The sequence below is a fragment of the Carya illinoinensis genome, chromosome 14 (assembly GCF_018687715.1).
Source record: "Carya illinoinensis cultivar Pawnee chromosome 14, C.illinoinensisPawnee_v1, whole genome shotgun sequence".
Classification (NCBI taxonomy): Eukaryota; Viridiplantae; Streptophyta; class Magnoliopsida; order Fagales; family Juglandaceae; genus Carya; species Carya illinoinensis.
In genome coordinates this window covers 797197-811998 of record NC_056765.1, presented here as the reverse complement: position 1 = coordinate 811998, position 14802 = coordinate 797197, and the positions used below count along the sequence as shown (strand labels likewise).

Below are 14802 nucleotides of genomic sequence, written 5' to 3'. Positions count from 1 at the left end.
ATGTTTTGAATTTCGTTCCATTCCGATCGAAATTTGCCGTTCTAGTGTAGTGTCTGGTATATTCTACCATCCCATTTCATTTCGCTTCAAATTCCAGTAATTTCAATCCCATTTCGGTTAAATTTCGGCCATTTCGATAGAATTGAGCGTTTCGGTCTCCATTCCGTTTTGGACAGTTTTATAATTTTCTTATACTTAAATGACATTTTTATAAATTTTAAATCCAAATAGTATTTAATTCATTCTAAAATATAAAATCTATTTATCTAATTTAATTTTTTTTTTATAATTTTAAATATGTCCCCTCATTTTTTATGTTTAAAGTATTATTATTTTTAATAATTTACCTATTCTTTTTTTTTTCTTTCTTTTTGTGTCTTAACTCAAGTTTGTGATTTTTTTCAATATATATTCATTTTATAAATCTCCAGTTCTTCTATATATATACACATATACATGATACACACTTACATATATATATGTATTTATTTTATTAATTGTTAGTTTATATATACATATAAATATTCATATATAATATATAATTAATCCTGTATCTCAATTGGAATGGTCTCTGGAACGTATTTCAAAACTTTGCTAGTAAGGGCGGCCAGTGGAGCCCCACACCTCGTTTGCCCCGCCTCCTCATGGGTGGGGCGGACTCCCATCCGCAAGATGAGGCATTTGGCCCCCTAGTAGGCAGGGCCTAACCCCGCCAAACATTTCCCACACCTTGACCCCACTTATATATTTAATATTTATATTTTACAAATTGTATATATATTATAATTTGTTATATTTGTTCACAAGATTATACATGTATTACATTCGCCTCCTAGGTCAATTTTTATATAGGAGGTCAAGAAAATATAAAGGTCTTACTTGAACAATGTGGGACTCACTATAATGCAATATAATATTGTGAACAAGGCTAACAAATTTAAAAAAGAGAGAATCTTCAGACAGGTTAGTCTAATAAACCTCAAATAACAGTCCTTCGATGGACTGTTTACAAAGAGACTCCCCATTTTAGTTCTCATGCGCCTACACCCTACGTGAAACCCCATGGAACCCACCCTACACCCCCCTTCCCACTCTCCCTCTTTTCCCATCCTTTCACATGAAACTTGTAGCGTCTTCTCCACCCACCCTTGTTCGAGACTCCATCACCTACATAAAACCCCTCCCCCCTCCCCCTTATCCCCTCTTCTTCAGCTCTCATCCTCTTGCATGAAACCCACCCCCCTCTCCATCCACCTTTCTCCTAAACCTGACCCTCCTCACTTGAAGTTGCAGTCGTCGAGTATTTGTCGAAGCCATGACACTCAGAGAACGGGACAACACTGACATAACCCTCGAGCTTCTCTGGTATATGTGCTTTGATCTGTTGGAAAGAAAAATCCCTATGGCGTCGGCTTCGGCAAAATCTCATAATTAGTTTGTGAGGAGCTTTTACGAATTCTTTTCCTCAAAAGTTTGTGAGGGGCATTTACGGCAAAATATCCCCACACCAGCATAACCCTTCCTCTCTTCTTTTCATATGGCGTCGTCTAGATTGAAGCCCTCTCACGAATTCTTATGAGAATTTTCTTTTATTTCATAATGAAGAGAGATGGTGGGGGAATTTGGAGCGGGAGAATAAGTGAGGGCATAGTAGAGAAGAGGATGAGATTGGGAGCAAATCCATGGCGTGGTCTGATTCCTAGGGAAGAGAGTTGAAATGCAGAGCAATTCCTAGGGAAGAGTTAATGTGATGGTAGTGACTGAACACGTTGGTGATGCAAAACACAGCGATGGGCAACGGAACTTGCAGCCAGCACATTCTGAAGTTTGTTAGGGTTGAGAGAGGTTGTGGTTTTGTGTTTTCTATTGAAATATTGATTTCATCTAGTGTATTGATCCTTTATGTAACACCTCATTCCCAAAGATTCGGAGAGTTAACTCTTATAACCCGATAAGCACTTCAACAATTTTCATCATATATTTCATATCCAAAATCAAACATAAATTCCTCTAATATAATTAACTGCAAATACCAATCTATCAACTCCTCAATACAATAATCCAAATAGAAAAAATCAACTTCTCCACATGTCTTTATTAACATAATGAACTAAATTAATACATAAGTCTTCATAATCATCAAAATATATTGAAATCAAATTACTTAATTGTTGAATCCAAGGTTTCAAGTTTCATGTGATTATAAATCTACACATAGATTTTGATGATAACAAATGAATTCAAAGAATAAAGGAGTTTCAAGCTCAAGTTGTTCACACAATGGAATCAAGCACATCAAAGAACCAAGCATGAGCAAGAAGGAAACAAGTTCACATTAAAATCATAGAGTAATATTGTAAATCTCTTAAAATTCGAAATTATGATTAATGCTCAAAATTAATATTTTATCATAAAGCATTAAAATACATTTTCCACATGTGCATGAATATTTTTGAAAATTAAATTTGAAAATTTTGAAAGATGATTGATTTTCATCTTTTGCATGTGCATGCCTTGATTAAAGGGTTGAACTTTGAAAATATTAAAGATGATTGATTGTCATCTTTCACATGTGCATGTTTTATTTGAATATTTTCAAAAGTGATTGATGTTTTTTTAGACTTATACAAAAGCTAGATGATTTTGTTTGAAAAATTTGAAAAGTAAAGTATGTTCATTTTGTCATATGCAAAAAGTAAAAGATTAGGTTTGAATTTTTTAAAAATGAAAGTGTGCTCATTTTGTCATATGCCAAAAGTAAAAGATTAGGTTTGATTTTTTTTTTAAAAATGAATGATGTTGTTTTTGACAATTGAAAAAGAAGAACCTTTTATTTGAATTTTTTGAAAAAGTGAATGATGTTGTCTTTGACATGTGAATCTTTTTAAATTTGAATATGAAGTCTCATATGCCTATAAATAGATCATTTGAGAGCTTCACATTTACAATACCAATAGCATACAACATTCATTCAAAACTTTCATTCTCTCTTCTCTAAGCATTGAGCCTTCATCCTTATTCATTTTGAGAGATATAGTTTGCGTTGTATTGTTCTTATTTCACTCATTGATGAGTGTTTTCTGATAACCTATCCACTATCAGCTTTTGTATAAGAAAAATGGTGTGTATAACCCTTGTGCGTATAGAAAGTATTCTACACGGGGAATAGTTGAATCACCACGTGTAAGGTGATTGCAAGTGTAGAGGGTGTTCTACACGGATCCTTTGTAGCGGTGTTGTTCAAAGGTGTAATAGGTTTCTATCTCCACCTGAAGCAGGTTGAATAGTGAATTTGGGAATCCTCAAGGGGTAGCTTGAGGCGAGGACGTAGGCAGTGGGGCCGAACCTCGTTAATATACTGAGTTTGCTTCTCTCTTACCTTTACTCTTTATATTTATTGTTATTTCATATTTTGTTTATATTTTATATTGTATATTTGATTTATAATTGTTATTTTTTTAATACAACTCAATTCACCCCCCTCTTGTGTTAGTCATCTGGGCAACAATTAATATCAGAGCTAGTTGACCTGTACTGTTCATACAGGCAGATCACTCATGGGAATTCTCGCTTGTGACTGTGTCACCGAAGCAAGACTCTCCGACCATGAGTGACGGTGCACCGGTAGAGACGATGACCAGCTAGTCTAGTAGGTACAATTGTTAGGTGACATATGTGCGGCCTATGATCAGTAACAATTGGTATCAGAGTTAAGAGCTTTATTATAAGATTAACTATCTTTTGAGTTAAGATCTTATGGCTAACATTGCAGCTTCATTTGGTGAAGGTCAATCTAGCAGTCGGCCTCCACTCTTTTGTGGAGATAATTACTCATTCTGGAAAGTTAGAATGAGAATATTTCTTCAAACTCAAGGTAGAGAAATTTGGAAATGTATTGTAAATGGACCTTATATTCCAACAAAAGTGGTTGATGGAGTAAAGGTCAAAAAGGAAGAAGAAGAGTTTGATCGTGAAGACGATAGACTTTATACTTTAAATTTAACTGCTATGAATTTATTATATAATGCTCTTAATGGAAATGAATTTAATAGAATAATGAATTGCACTACAGCAAAGAAAATTTGGGATAACTTGGAAGTAACTTATGAAGGAACTTCGCAAGTCAAGGAATCAAAAATTTATATTCTTACTCATGAATATGAAATGTTTAAGATGAATGATGATGAATCTATTTCTAGTATGCACACTTGTTTTACTAACATCATAAACAGCTTGACAGCTCTTGACAAAGTTTATTCCAAGGTGGAGATAATAAGAAAAATTCTCAACTCGTTACCAAAATATTGGGAATCAAAAGTTACAGCGATTCTTGAAGCTAGAGACCTCAAGAAGCTCGAAATCAATGAACTCATCGGGTCACTTATCACCCACGAGTACACATTGAAAAGAGGAGAAGAAGAAGGAAAGCCAAAGAAGAGCTTAGCGCTTAAAGCTGTTCCTCATAAAAGTGAAAGTGATGAAGATGAGGAAAACGACGAGAAAGATGAAGAAGTTGCGATGATAACAAGAAGAATTCAGAAGTTCTTGAAGAAAAATAGAACTCCTCCGAGGAAATCCTTCAAAAGGTTTTCCAAGAAATATTTAGGTAAAAATGACACTTTAATTTGTTATAAATGCAATAAACCTGGTCATATCAAGCCAGATTGTCCTCTGCTAAAGAAAGATCGAAACAAGGGCAAGAAAGCAATGAAAGCTACATGAGATGATGATTCAAGTAGCTCAGATAGTGAAACAAGCAATGAAGAATCAGCAAATCTTTGTCTTATGGCTAAAGATGACATTGAGGTAACAAATCTTGATAATATTGAAAATCTTTCATATGAAGAATTGCAAAATGTTTTAGAAGAGGTTTATGAGGAATTTGAAAAATTGGGTATCAAATATACTGTTTTGAAAAAGAAAAATTTTTCTTTAACAAATGAAATTGAAATTTTAAGAAAAGAAAGTATCATTTTGAAAGATGAAAATCTTGAATTGAATAAGAAGAAAACCGATTTAGAAAATATTGTTGAAAACTCTACGAATGGAAAAAGAAATTTTGAAAAACTTCTTGGTAGTCAAAGATGTGTTTTTGACAAGGCAGGTTTGGGATATATGCCAAAACAAAAATACAAACCTTATAAAAAATTTTTTGATAATCATTCTACATCAAAGACTAATATTCAAAATTCTTTTCATAAAAATAATTTTGTCAAAAAAGGATATTATTATAATCATTCAAGTTTTTCATATATGTCACATGCTATTTGCAATTTTTGTAATAGAAATGATCATAATTATCATACTTGTCCTATTAGAAGAAATCATACAATGACTATTAAGGCCATATGAGTACCTAAAAATCTTGTTTCTTCTAATACTAATAAATAAAGGACCCAAAGAACTTGGGTACCAAGAAAAATCATTTTAATTGTTTTTATAGGTATGCATGAAGTCTTCCACAAGCAAAAACAAATGGTTTTTAGATAGTGGATGTTCAAGACACATGACGGAAGACAAGACTAAGTTCTTTGATCTTAGATCTAAAGAAGAAGGACACGTGATATTTGGAGACAACTCGAAAGGGAAGATCGTGGGAATAGGTAAAATTGGTAATGAATCTTCTCTCATAATTGAAGATGTTGTACTTGTTGAAAGTCTAAAACATAATCTTTTGAGCATAAATCAATTATGTGATAAAGGATTTACAGTTACTTTCAAAATGGATAAGTGCATTATTTTGAATGATCATGATTGTAATATTTGTTTTATTGCTTTTAGAAACAATAATGTTTATACAATTGATTTTGAAGAAATTACCTCATAAGATATTATTTGCCTTTCAGTTCAAAATGAAACTAGTTGGTTATGGCATAGAAGATCATGCCAACATGGAACTTATTTCCAAACTTTCAAAAAATGATCTTGTGAGAGGTTTACCAAAAACATATTTTCTTAAAGACAAAATTTGTGATGCATGTCAATTTGGTAAACAAACAAAAACTTCTTTTAAAACTAAGAAACATATTTCTACTACTAGACTATTGCAACTGATACACATGGATCTTTTTGGACCAAATAGAGTTGCAAATTTAGGAGGAAAATATTATGCATTTGTTATTGTTGATGATTTCTCTAGATATACTTGGGTCATCTTTCTTGCTCATAAAGATGAGGTACATAATATCTTTACCAAATTATGCAAGAGAATTCAAAATGAAAAGGGATATACTATTTCAAGTATCCGAAGTGATAGGGGAAAAGAGTTTGTTAATAAAAATATTGAAACATTTTGTGATGAAAACAATTTTGTGCATAATTTTTCTGCTCCTCGAACTTTTCAACAAAATGGGGTAGTAGAGAGGAAAAATAGATCTCTTCAAGAGATGGCAAGAACAATGCTCAATGACAACAACTTGCTTAGTTATTTTTGGGCCGAAGCGGTAAGTACTGCATGTTATGTTATAAATAGAGTTATGCTAAGGTCTAAGTTAGATAAAACCCCCTATGAGCTTTGGAATGAGAAAAAGTCCAACATTGGTTAATTTCATGTATTTGGATGCAAATGTTTTATTTTGAATGATAGGGATAATTTAGGCAAATTTGATGCAAAATCTGATGAAGGTATCTTTTTCGGGTATTCTACTAATAGTAAAGCTTATAGAGTATTCAATAAAAAGACTTTGACTGTACAAGAATCTATGCATGTAGTATTTGATGAATCTAATTCTTCACTCTCCAAAAATCTATTAATGAAGAAACAGGAGGTATAAATAATACGGAAAGTCTCAATCTCAACAAAGAGAAAACAATAGAGGAAGTTCAACATGGAGCAATCAAGAAAGATCATCAAAATTTAATATAAGATGCAACCAAACAGTGAAAATTTGTAAAAGACCATCCAGTGAAACAAATTTTGGGAGAACCTTCACAAGGTGTAAGTACTCGATCATCTCTTAGAAATATTTGCAATCATACTACTTTTCTATCTCAAATTGAACCCAACAATATTGATGACGCACTTCTTGATGAATCTTGGATTCTAGCTATGCAAGAAGAGTTGAATCAATTTGAAAGAAATGATGTTTGGACATTTGTTCCTAGACCCAAAAATCATACTATTATTGGAACAAAATGGGTTTTTAGAAACAAGAAAGATGAGTCCGGAGTCATTACTAGAAATAAGGCTCGACTTGTAACCCAAGGTTTTAATCAAGAAGAAGGAATCGATTATGATGAGACATATGCACCTGTCGCAAGATTAGAAGCTATTCGATTGCTACTTGCATATGCTTGTTATAAAGATTTTAAACTTTTTCAAATGGATGTTAAAAGTGCTTTCTTAAATGGTTTTATAAATGAAGAGGTATATGTTGAGCAACCTCCAGGTTTTGAAAATCATATTTCCCTAAATCATGTTTTCAAACTCACAAAATATTCTTGATTAAAGGGTTGAACTTTGAAAATATTAAAGATGATTGATTGTCATCTTTCACATGTACATGTTTTATTTGAATATTTTCAAAAGTGATTGATGCTTTTTTAGACTTATACAAAAGGTAGATGATTTTGTTTGAAAAATTTGAAAAGTAAAGTGTACTCATTTGTCATATGCAAAAAGTAAAAGATTGGGTTTGAATTTTTTGAAAAGGAAAGTGTGTTCATTTTGTCATATGCCAAAAGTAAAAGATTAGGTTTGATTTTTTTTAAAAAAGTGAATGATGTTGTCTTTGACAATTGAAAAAGAAGAACCTTTTATTTGAATTTTTTGAAAAAATGAATGATGTTGTTTTTGACATGTGAATCTTTTTAAATTTGAATATGAAGTCTCATATGCCTATAAATAGATCATTTGAGAGCTTTACATTTACAACACCAAGATCATACAACATTCATTCAAAGCTTTCATTCTCTCTTCTCTAAGCATTGAGCCTTGATCCTTATTCATTTTGAAAGATATAGTTTGCGCTGTATTGTTCTTATTTCACTCATTGAGGAGTGTTTTCTGATAACCTACCCACTATCAGCTTTTGTATCAGAAAAAATGTGTGTATAACCCTTGTGCGTATAGAAAGTATTCTACACGGAGAATAGTTGAATCACCACGTGTAAGGTGATTGCAAGTGCAGAGGGTGTTCTACATGGATCCTTTGTAGCGGTGTTGTTCAAAGGTGTAATAGGTTTCTATCTCCACCTGAAGGAGGTTGAATAGTGAATTTGGAAATTCTCAAGGGGTAGCTTAAGGCGAGGACATAGGCAGTGGGGCCGAACTTCGTTAACATACTGAGTTTGCTTCTCTCTTACCCTTACTCTTTATATTTATTGTTATTTCATATTTTATTTATATTTTATATTATATATTTGATTTATAATTGTTATTTTTTTAATACAACTCAATTCACCCCCCCTCTTGTGTTAGTCATCTGGGCAACATTAATAAATAAATATTCCAACAGCACTAGTACTCCAAGGTACTCAACCACAACCCTCGACTATTCATACCACAAACTCTATTATTGATCCTTAATTGTATCATCAAAATCATCTGAAAAATATTATGGAGATAAGGGTTGAATTATCAACAACTCAGTAAGCAAAGAAACTATATTAATATGCAAATATGAGCATTTACAAATATCAGAATGCATAACAAAACTTTTACTTTCAAAATGCATAATTATAAACAGTTTACTTTCAGGATACACGAATAAAACATATTACAAATAACATAGCTAAGTTTTTAGTAAAACTTATTTTTCTTTTAGTAAAACTTTCTTATTCTAAAAATAAATTTGTTGGCACATCGTAAACTAAAACATCATCTTCATATTGCATCGAGGTATCATATCGAGACACATACCATATTTAACCCTATTGGTAGGGTTATAAACCACCATTATACTCGTAGCTGGGTTGCATACCATATTTCACCTCGTGGTAAGGTTATAAACCACCATTATACCCGTGACTGGGCCGTATACCATGTTTTACTCCTGTGGTCGGGCTATAAACCATCATTATACTTGTGGCTAAGCCGTATGCTACTATTATATCCACGACAAGATCGTATGCCACTATTATACTCATGGGGGGCCGTATGCCACTATTATACCCATGGTGGAGCCTCAACAGAAAAAAAACAGACATCACTGAAAATAGATCATATTCAGATGCAAAATCAAAAACTCATGCCAAAGTTTTTAAGCTTACACATCATATCAGAACAAAATACTAAGTCGCTTCAGATTATTTCATATATTTAACAGAACAAAATCAAAATATTTTCACCTTAACCATAACAAAACTTTAATAATCTTGTTTTCGTTCCTTTTGCAAAATTCAGAAATAATATGCAAAAATAAGCTCATGTCTACACCATTCATGATAAAAGTATTTTCTCCTTTATATCGAGTTCATGAGTAATGTCGAAACAAATAATTGAGATTGCTTTTTCAGATTTCTTTAAAAAAAAATATGTATATTTTAAAAGTCAACTTTGTTTCATTTTTCTTTTCTATGCAAAGTCTTGTATATAAATCTTACTTACCTCAACTTTTGCAACGTGTAATCTTAGCGCTAAGTCTGACCTTTAACAATATCACAACCTAAAGCAAATAACGTTCACCACATCAATTCTCAACCCAAACAAACATACCACCAGCTTATTTAATAAACCTTAACAAATAACTTAGTCCCAAGCATCCACACAAGTTGCAATAGTTCAACTACAACCAGCCCGAAATGATCAACTCGATAATAATCATAAAATAAATCTAGCCATCCATAAACAACCCCACAATAACTAGTCCAAATAGCCACCTGAAACAGTCCACACAATCATATTCATCAACCCAAACATCCACCTATTAACACAAACAACTTCATTTCAACCCAACAATCTACCACCCAAACTTCATAGCCAACTACTCAACATATTACATAACTCTGAAGTTCAATTATAAACCGTCCAATTTTTCCAGCATTCATAAACCACCAATTTGAATTATATAAATAAAATTGCAAAAAGGGTACTCAGGTTACCATACTAGTATTTCGCGTGAGTGAAATTAAAACAGCCTGCAGTTGTCTAGGGTGTTGAAAAAAATGCACTAGAACACAGATCTATAGTCTTAGAAACGGCATTAAAAAGTAAGTAATACACGCTTCGACGGATAAAAAATTCAGACGATAATAGAGGACCATTACCATATTTGCAGAAATGAGGACATCGTACGGCTATGCAAAATTAGCAAAGATGAGAATAAGTAAAACTAAAATAAGTGATGAATATACTTAAAATCGAATACTAGGATTTTCTGGTGGATAGATGAACACCAAGAAAAAAAAAAGATTTTGAAATAGAGAAAACCCACAAAGAGAGAAAGAGTATGGTGCAAGTATTGTGTGAGAGTGAGAAGATCTTACCACTATTCAACAGATCTTGAAAATGCCAAAACTAAAAAAATCCACCAAAAATTGTAGCAAAAAAAAAGAAGCAGTGGTAAGGAGAAAGCGAAAGTGAGAAAACTGCATGAAGTTAACTGGTAGAGGAAGTGAGAGTAGATTTCGAGGATGAGAGTTGAGGAATAACGGACGGGAAGGAGCAACTTTCGGTGAAAAGAAGAGGCATACCTGTACGCTGCTATTTGAAGCTCTAAAGTTAGCCCATTCGTGGGCCTAGGCCTTAGGCTCGAGTATTACACTTTATGACTTTTGTGTGGGCTTGCTTATGTGGAGGACTTTTATTGGATTCTGTTGATAACTTAACAATGGACGGATCATTGCAAATTGAACCTGATTTAAAAATTGATAACAAAGTTTTTATGTTATCAATTTTTAAATTATTGTTATATGCATAAATTTTAATTCACAATTTAAATTATATAATGAATTGAGTCCAAAAACATATTTTTAAACTTAAGAATATTTTTTTGGCCTAATAAAGTATAAATAACCTTAAAGTGGGTGGGGGCGGGGCGGATGGGATGTCAGCCCCCGCCGCTCTTGGTGGAAATACCACCCCCCGCATAGTAGGGGCGGGGTGCGAAGAAGGGGAAAGGGTGACCTCGCCCCAGCATATGCTGGTATCACCCATAGTATAGAGAAATAAGTTGATTGAACTTTTAAAATTGAGAAACGTTTTAGCCATAAAGAAATATCATAAAAGTAAATCTACAAAACGTAGCTTGATATAATACGTCAAATTGTAAAATTATTTTTATTGTAAAATAAATTTAATGTATCATATATAAAATCATTTTGTCAGTTTGTGGCTTTTCTTTATGGTTGTAACACTTCTTTTTAAATCAGCCCAGTTTGGTTATCAAATCTTCCTTAATTCACTTTATCTCATCATTACATATTTTTCAAATCTACATACACTTTTTCAAATTTTTATATAAAATATAATAAAAAATTTAACTTTTCAAATCTCAACATACTCATAATATTTAAAACTAATATTCTAACAATATTTTATTTAACTCAACTCAATTCAACCCAACCTTAACATCATCTAATATTTATTAACACGATCTTTCAAATTATTTTAACTTAAAATTACTAAATTTATAGTCATTTAATACAATATTGGATGACATGCATGGTTTGGAAACAGGTATTATATAACTATACTTCAAATATTATACATGTTACAGATAACGTTATTTTTATGAATACAAAATCCTCGAAGATCAAATCTCTGTGCCAGCCGTAATTACAAGCCCGTCAAGCCTCATATTGATATATAGTCAAATATTTGAAATGAATCTAATCCTAAAATTCGTGTTGCCATTAAAGATAAGTTATACAGAGTACTCGTGTCAATATACACGTGATCGACTAAATTCATAAGAACAACCTCTCGTGTTTCTATGACTAATTATCTTCTTACGTGTCATGAATAAAATATCATTATTATTTATCCTTTTAATTAACGGTAAAACACCAATCATTTTAGAAGCATCGATCGATTTTAAATTGATAACCAGATTCAGACTCAAAACGCCTGCATACAACCCCCCGGGGCTCATGAACGTACAAGGAACCCGCGAGAAATCCCCTTTTAACCAAACACTTGAAAACATAGTACTTGACTTGACCGCCATGGTCGTGCTGTGCTGTCTTTCCAACATGCAGGTACATAAAATTTTCTTGGTCATAGGAGGCTGCGCACGTGACCTATTAATCCTTCTAGCTATATATGTACCAGTTTTGTTTAGATGCACAGATGTCTCAATCCAACGTTAATTTAAGCGTCTCAGATCAATCGGGAGGCAGATCGATTACGGGTCATTGAAGTATCTTTTCTATATGGAATCTTCTGTTGCAACAATTTCCTCTTCCCTTCCACTTGGTCCATCAGAATCTTTCCTTGTCACCCATTTCTTCACATCTTATCCTCTTGCTTCCACGAAATCCACCTCCTTTAGACGACCAAAATTATATATATATAATATCTAACCCAAGCAGTAATCTGATAACCCATCAGAAATTATTAGGCTGCATGTGTAGTACTTCACCTTGAGCTCAGATTTGTTTCAGCCATGGATGTTCTTGGTGTTAACAACGTGATGAACAGCAAGAAGCAAGCCAAACGAAGTAAAAAGCCTCTCAAAGTTGTTTACATATCGACCCCCATGAAAGTCCAGACCAGTGCCTCAAATTTCAGGGACCTTGTGCAGGAGCTTACTGGCAGGGATTCCGACACTGCTCGGTTTATGGAGCTTAGTGGTGATCATGCTGGTGATCATGATCAAGAACCTCGTAATAATTACTTGCCCGATCAACAACAACAACTGATCAGGACTACCCCTGATGATGACGAGGCGGCTTATAAGTTTCCTCTTTCAATGTCTTATACCGAGTTGCTGCAGCCGTATTCAGAGGCTTCGTTCAATTCATTCTCTCATGAACATCTTCAGCTGGGCGTGCTTAGAAGCTTCAATCCAGTGTAGAAAATGTTGTATAAATTTTTTGATTTCTAAGTTATGAGCTGTTGTTTGCACTTGTGTATGTAACAGGTCATAATAGTTGCTGTTTATTTAGTATGAGTTTATGTTCTGGTGCTATTTGATCATACTGGTGTATTTATAATGAGAAGTACTGGCTGAAAACCGATACTATTACCGATAGTTTCTTAGATCGATGATGCTGATCGAAACTGGTCGACAGGGAGAGAGAGAACCAGCCGAAATCTTACAGCTAGTGCTGATCGGTTCGATGGTCAGTTCGTCAGTGATTAACCCATACCCAAATTCATATCACAAATTCAAAACAAATCAACTTAAAGTTCACAATAAATTCAAAACAAAAATGCTTGTTGCAAGTGCTGATGCAAACGGCGTGCAACTGCCATTTAATAAAACTTTTTTATTTATGCTATTGCTCCCAATACAGTGAAAATATCTCTATATTTCACTGTATTGTATCAAACCAATCTAATTGGGATCAACAAGTAACCCAGCAAGGTCATTCGCAAGGACTCGTCCAAGAAGACGGCGAAAAAGTCACACATCAAGGCCTTTGTCAAGCTTGTCAACTACCAGCATCTGATGCCCACGCGCTACACCCTCGATGTGGATCTCAAGGACATCATCTCCGTCGAGTCCCTCCAGTCTAGGGACAAGAAGGTCACAGCTGCCAAGGAAACCAAGAAGAGGCTTGAGGAGCGCTTCAAGTCTAGGAAGAATAGGTGATTCTTTACCAAGCTTAGGTTCTGAATTGGATCGATATCATTTAGTGTGTTTTGGGAGAGCTGAGTCCATTTATATTTGGTCGTATTTAATGTTAGTTTGTTATTTGTTTATTAAGAAGACAGCTGGTTCGTCAAGTATCTTAGTAGTTATCTTAAGAATGATTTTGGGTTTACTTTGATTTGTTCTGAGCCACTTTGAACATGTTTCGATGAGATATTCGACTGATTCTTCTCTCAACGCCAAGATTATACAATTTTATGACTTCTAGCTTAGTTGATTAAGGAAAAAAAACCAGTCTAACCAATCAAGATAGACGAGAAAGAAGAAACTGAAGAAGAAAGAAAAAATTTCGAGAAGAAGAAAGAGAAAGAGAGAGTTTGTTTTTGTCCTTTTTATTTATTTTTTATTCATTTCATACAGCTCGATTTCACGTCGCTTGTATATGCCGACTGTACATAACAAAATTGAATTAAAAAATACATAACAAGTCAATTCAAATTTTACAACAAAATCACAAATTAAAACAAACAAACAAAAATAGTGGACCTTGAGTTGTGGAGATGTTGGAGACAATAGAGAGTTGAGAGAAGGTTGGTGATGAGTGGGTTTAACGAACGAAGGGTAGTGGTAATGTGGGGGTCTGTGAGGCTAGGGACGATGGCTTCATTTTTGTCAAGAAAAAGTGAGACAAAGAAATTGAGAATTGGGAGGGATGTGAAAGGATAGGAGGAAGAAGAAGAAGAAGAGGGGGGACTAAAGGGTTATTAAAGTTTACTTCAAAATGGTGCCGTTTGACTTATTATTATTTTTTATAAACTTCATGTCCAAAATGATACCGTTATACTAAATTAAATAAAAAGATGTTGTTTCAAATATAAAAAAATATACATATATATACTATCGGCTGGTTTGGCAGTTTGACATTGGTTTAAACTAAAACCAAATTGGCCAACGTTGATTTTAGCAAGTTCCTGCCGCTGACCGACTGATTCTCCACTAGTTTTGGCCGATTCCTGACTTCGGTAGCTGTTTCTTGTCGATGATGGCCGGTCTGATAGGTTCTTGTACATCCTTAATAAGTGGTATATTTATAAAAAGATTTTAT

General features: G+C 33.5%; 1 long non-coding RNA gene across 1 annotated transcript; it reads right to left on the bottom strand.

Annotated features, from left to right (window-relative positions):
• Window positions 1–2066: 2066 nt before the first annotated feature.
• Window positions 2067–10783, bottom strand: LOC122294005. The gene is made up of 2 exons (XR_006237438.1): window positions 8433–10783; window positions 2067–2163 (listed from the first exon to the last, which is right to left on the bottom strand). It is a non-coding gene; the product is annotated as an uncharacterized LOC122294005 (long non-coding RNA).
• Between the last annotated feature and the right edge of the window lie 4019 nt (window positions 10784–14802).